Raw genomic sequence first — 6144 nt, 5'->3', positions numbered from 1 at the left:
GCATCCGCAGATTTTCGTCCGGCCTTAGCTTAAGGAGACGGCCGTTGCCTCCGATCCTCCGGGCTAGAGCCGGGTGAGGTCGTCTCGAACCACGTGCCTGAAGGCCGCCTCGCGCCGGATTCGGCCCCGCTCATTCGTCGGAGTGACCGCCCGACGCGGGCATCGCTAGATTAGCCGTGGCCCCGATCCTTCCCCATCGACAGCCTTTCGCCCCCTTCGCTCCGGCCTCTGAGGCGGCCGGTACCCCTTTCTTGGATGAGACAGAACCCTTGACGGGCCGTTCGCAGATTTTTGCCCGGCCTCTGTTTACCGAGGCGGCCGGTACCTCCGTCTGCCTTGGATGGACCGCATCCGCAGATTTTCGTCCGGCCTTAGCTTAAGGAGACGGCCGTTGCCTCCGATCCTCCGGGCTAGAGCCGGGTGAGGTCGTCTCGAACCACGTGCCTGAAGGCCGCCTACACCGGATTCGGCCCCGCTCATTCGTCGGAGTGACCGCCCGACGCGGGCATCGCTAGATTAGCCGTGGCCCCGATCCTTCCCCATCGACAGCCTTTCGCCCCCTTCGCTCCGGCCTCTGAGGCGGCCGGTACCCCTTTCTTGGATGAGCCAGAACCCTTGACGGGCCGTTCGCAGATTTTTGCCCGGGCTTTGTTTACCGAGGCGGCCGGTACCTCCGTCTGCCTTGGATGGACCGCATCCGCAGATTTTCGTCCGGCCTTAGCTTAAGGAGACGGCCGTTGCCTCCGATCCTCCGGGCTAGAGCCGGGTGAGGTCGTCTCGAACCACGTGCCTGAAGGCCGCCTCGCGCCGGATTCGGCCCCGCTCATTCGTCGGAGTGACCGCCCGACGCGGGCATCGCTAGATTAGCCGTGGCCCCGATCCTTCCCCATCGACAGCCTTTCGCCCCCTTCGCTCCGGCCTCTGAGGCGGCCGGTACCCCTTTCTTGGATGAGCCAGAACCCTTGACGGGCCGTTCGCAGATTTTTGCCCGGGCTTTATTTACCGAGGCGGCCGGTACCTCCGTCTGCCTTGGATGGACCGCATCCGCAGATTTTCGTCCGGCCTTAGCTTAAGGAGACGGCCGTTGCCTCCGATCCTCCGGGCTAGAGCCGGGTGAGGTCGTCTCGAACCACGTGCCTGAAGGCCGCCTCGCGCCGGATTCGGCCCCGCTCATTCGTCGGAGTGACCGCCCGACGCGGGCATCGCTAGATTAGCCGTGGCCCCGATCCTTCCCCATCGACAGCCTTTCGCCCCCTTCGCTCCGGCCTCTGAGGCGGCCGGTACCCCTTTCTTGGATGAGACAGAACCCTTAAAGGGCCGTTCGCAGATTTTTGCCCGGCCTGTGTTTAAGGAGGCGGCCGGTACCTCCCTCCTTGGATGACCTTCTACCCTTGACGGGCCATTCGCAGATTTTTGCCCGGCCTGTGTTTAAGGAGGCGGCCGGTACCTCCTTCCTTGGATGACCCACTACCCTTGACGGGCCCATTCGCAGATTTTTGCCCGGCCTGTTAATAGAGGCGGCCGGTACCCCCTTTCTTGGATGACCTACTACCCTTGACGGGCCATTCGCAGATTTTTGCCCGGCCTGTGTTTAAGGAGGCGGCCGGTACCTCCTTCCTTGGATGACCCACTACCCTTGACGGGCCCATTCGCAGATTTTTGCCCGGCCTGTTAATAGAGGCGGCCGGTACCCCCTTTCTTGGATGACCTACTACCCTTGACGGGCCATTCGCAGATTTTTGCCCGGCCTGTGTTTAAGGAGGCGGCCGGTACCTCCTTCCTTGGATGACCTTCTACCCTTGACGGGCCATTCGTGGATTTTTGCCCGGCCTGTGTTTAGGGAGGCGACCGGTCCTCCGTAACTTGATCGGATTTCCCTTCCGGCCTGAGTTTATGGAGGCGGCCGGTCCTCCGTAGCTTGATTGGATTTCCCTTCCGGCCTGTGTTTAAGGAGGCGGCCGGTCCTCCGTAGCTTGATTGGATTTCCCTTCCGGCCTGAGTTTATGGAGGCGGCCGGTCCTCCGTAGCTTGACCGGATTTCCCTTCCAGCCTGTGTTTAAGGAGGCGGCTGGTCCTCCCCGGTCGGTTGCCAAGCGACCGGGACCCGCAAGTGGGCAGGAACCGTCCACCCAACGCCGGCGAGCCGGGGCCGGTGGGGGCCCTACCAAGGCGGGTCTAACTTCAGGCGGTGCAAACGGGGGAGGGGGGTAAGGACGGCTGCCGGGAGCAGACAGCCGTCCCCGGGAGGGGGTAGTAGCTTCGCGGCGGCCGCCGGGAGCAGACGGCCGTCCGCGCATTCTGCCAATGCCTGTAGGACTTTGAATATTTCACAGCCGTGCTGTGGCACTTAGAAAATTTTTCAGAGACGTGGCACTTAGAAAGTTTTTCAGAGATGTGGCACTTTGAAAGTTTTTGAGAGATGTGGCACTTTGAAAGTTTTTGAGAGATGTGGCACTTAGAAATTTTTTGAGAGATGTGGCACTTAGAAATTTTTTGAGAGATGTGGCACTTTGAAAATTTTTGAGAAATGTGGCACTTAGAAAATTTTCTCTCTCTCTGGAAGTGCCGTGCCTTCTTCAGTTCTGCTATCCGAGCAGGGGACGCTTGCTGGCGGCCGTTACCAGCGCTCGGACCAGGCCCAATTGATTTGCATGGAAAACAATTGCGTCCCCCATGCTCGTTCTGACTATATTTTGCGAAAGGGGGGTAAAGTGATGAGTACACTAAGTGGGGGGACCAACCCATGTACTCTAGAAAAAGTACATGGGTTGACAAAAGACCAGTTGGTAATGCACCCCTGGTACCCAAACCCCTGGTACCTTTAGGCACTTAGAAAAAATTTCGCCCAAATTTGGAGGTCGCTCCAGGGGAAGAGGCCGAATTTTCGCCTATTACGGCCGACCGCGGGAACCAGCCGAGGCGGACGCTTTTCGGCGCAAGAGCCGTTGGCACTTAGAAAATATTCGCTAAACTTCAAAGGACCTCCAGGGGAAGAGGCCGAATTGTCACTTTTTCTGGCCGACATCGGGAACCAGCCGAGTCGGACGATTTACGGCGGAGCAGCCGTTGGCACTTAGAAAATATTCGCCAAACTCGGCCGGACTTCCAGGGGAAGAGGCCGAATTGTCACTTGTTCTGCCCGACATCGGGAACCAGCCGAGTCGGACACTTTAAGGCTGAGCAGCCGTTGGCACTTAGGAAATATTCGCCGAACTCGGCCGGACTTCCAGGGGAAGAGGCCGGATTTTCACTTGTTCTGGCCGACATCGGGAACCAGCCGAGTCGGACTCTTTACGGCGGAACAGCCGTTGGCACTTAGGAAATATTCGCCGAACTCGGCCGGACTTCCAGGGGAAGAGGCCGAATATTCACTTGTTCTGGCCGACATCGGGAACCAGCCGAGTCGGACGCTTTACGGCGGAGCAGCCGTTGGCACTTAGAAAATATTCGTTAAACTTCAACTGACCTCCAGGGGAAGAGGCCGAATTTTCACTTGTTCTGGCCGACATCGGGAACCAGCCGAGTCGGACGCTTTACGGCGGAACAGCCGTTGGCACTTAGAAAATATTCGTTAATCTTGAACGGACCTCCAGGGGAAGAGGCCGAATTTTCACTTGTTCTGGCCGACATCGGGAACCAGCCGAGTCGGACGCTTTACGGCGGAGCAGCCGTTGGCACTTAGAAAATATTCGTTAAACTTCAACTGACCTCCAGGGGAAGAGGCCGAATTTTCACTTGTTCTGGCCGACATCGGGAACCAGCCGAGTCGTACCCTTTACGGCGGAACAGCCGTTGGCACTTAGGAAATATTTGCCTTAACTTGGCCGCACTTCCAGGGGAAGAGGCCGAATTTTCACTTGTTCTGGCCGACATCGGGAACCAGCCGAGTGGGACCCTTTACGGCGGAGCAGCCGTTGGCACTTAGGAAATATTTGCCAAAATGTTCCGGACTTCCAGGGGAAGAGGCCGGATTTTCACTTGTTCTGGCCGACATCGGGAACCAGCCGAGTCGGACCCTTTAAGGCTGAGCAGCCGTTGGCACTTAGGAAATATTCGCCTTAACTCGGCCGGACTTCCAGGGGAAGAGGCCGGATTTTCACTTGTTCTGGCCGACATCGGGAACCAGCCGAGTCGGACACTTTAAGGCTGAGCAGCCGTTGGCACTTAGGAAATATTTGCCTTAACTCGGCCGGACTTCCAGGGGAAGAGGCCGGATTTTCACTTGTTCTGGCCGACATCGGGAACCAGCCGAGTCGGACTCTTTACGGCGGAACAGCCGTTGGCACTTAGGAAATATTCGCCGAACTCGGCCGGACTTCCAGGGGAAGAGGCCGAATTTTCACTTGTTCTGGCCGACATCGGGAACCAGCCGAGTCGGACTCTTTACGGCGGAGCAGCCGTTGGCACTTAGGAAATATTTGCCAAAATGTTCCGGACCTCCAGGGGAAGAGGCCGAATATTCACTTGTTCTGGCCGACATCGGGAACCAGCCGAGTCGGACACTTTACGGCGGAGCAGCCGTTGGCACTTAGGAAATATTCGTTAAACTTCAACTGACCTCCAGGGGAAGAGGCCGAATTTCCACTTGTTCTGGCCGACATCGGGAACCAGCCGAGTCGGACGCTTTACGGCGGAGCAGCCGTTGGCACTTAGAAAATATTCGCCGAACTTGGCCGGACTTCCAGGGGAAGAGGCCGGATTTTCACTTGTTCTGGCCGACATCGGGAACCAGCCGAGTCGGACACTTTACGGCGGAGCAGCCGTTGGCACTTAGAAAATATTCGTTAATCTTGAACGGACCTCCAGGGGAAGAGGCCGAATATTCACTTGTTCTGGCCGACATCGGGAACCAGCCGAGTCGGACACTTTAAGGCTGAGCAGCCGTTGGCACTTAGGAAATATTCGCCTTAACTCGGCCGGACTTCCAGGGGAAGAGGCCGGATTTTCACTAGTTCTGGCCGACATCGGGAACCAGCCGAGTCGGACTCTTTACGGCGGAACAGCCGTTGGCACTTAGGAAATATTTGCCTTAACTCGGCCGGACTTCCAGGGGAAGAGGCCGGATTTTCACTTGTTCTGGCCGACATCGGGAACCAGCCGAGTCGGACACTTTAAGGCTGAGCAGCCGTTGGCACTTAGGAAATATTTGCCTTAACTCGGCCGGACTTCCAGGGGAAGAGGCCGGATTTTCACTTGTTCTGGCCGACATCGGGAACCAGCCGAGTCGGACTCTTTACGGCGGAACAGCCGTTGGCACTTAGGAAATATTCGCCGAACTCGGCCGGACTTCCAGGGGAAGAGGCCGATTTTTCACTTGTTCTGGCCGACATCGGGAACCAGCCGAGTCGGACACTTTAAGGCTGAGCAGCCGTTGGCACTTAGGAAATATTCGCCTTAACTCGGCCGGACTTCCAGGGGAAGAGGCCGGATTTTCACTAGTTCTGGCCGACATCGGGAACCAGCCGAGTCGGACTCTTTACGGCGGAACAGCCGTTGGCACTTGGGAAATATTCGCCGAACTCGGCCGGACTTCCAGGGGAAGAGGCCGATTTTTCACTTGTTCTGGCCGACATCGGGAACCAGCCGAGTCGGACCCTTTACGGCGGAACAGCCGTTGGCACTTAGGAAATATTTGCCTTAACTCGGCCGGACTTCCAGGGGAAGAGGCCGAATTGTCACTTGTTCTGGCCGACATCGGGAACCAGCCGAGTCGGGCCCTTTAAGGCTGAGCAGCCGTTGGCACTTAGGAAATATTTGCCTTAACTCGGCCGGACTTCCAGGGGAAGAGGCCGGATTTTCACTTGTTCTGGCCGACATCGGGAACCAGCCGAGTCGGACTCTTTACGGCGGAACAGCCGTTGGCACTTAGGAAATATTCGCCGAACTCGGCCGGACTTCCAGGGGAAGAGGCCGATTTTTCACTTGTTCTGGCCGACATCGGGAACCAGCCGAGTCGGACCCTTTACGGCGGAACAGCCGTTGGCACTTAGGAAATATTTGCCTTAACTCGGCCGGACTTCCAGGGGAAGAGGCCGAATTTTCACTTGTTCTGGCCGACATCGGGAACCAGCCGAGTCGGGCCCTTTAAGGCTGAGCAGCCGTTGGCACTTAGGAAATATTTGCCTTAACTCGGCCGGACTTCCA

This window comes from Syngnathus scovelli, unplaced genomic scaffold (assembly GCF_024217435.2).
Source record: "Syngnathus scovelli strain Florida unplaced genomic scaffold, RoL_Ssco_1.2 HiC_scaffold_134, whole genome shotgun sequence".
NCBI classification, from domain to species: Eukaryota; Metazoa; Chordata; class Actinopteri; order Syngnathiformes; family Syngnathidae; genus Syngnathus; species Syngnathus scovelli.
This window is presented reverse-complemented; position numbering follows the sequence as displayed.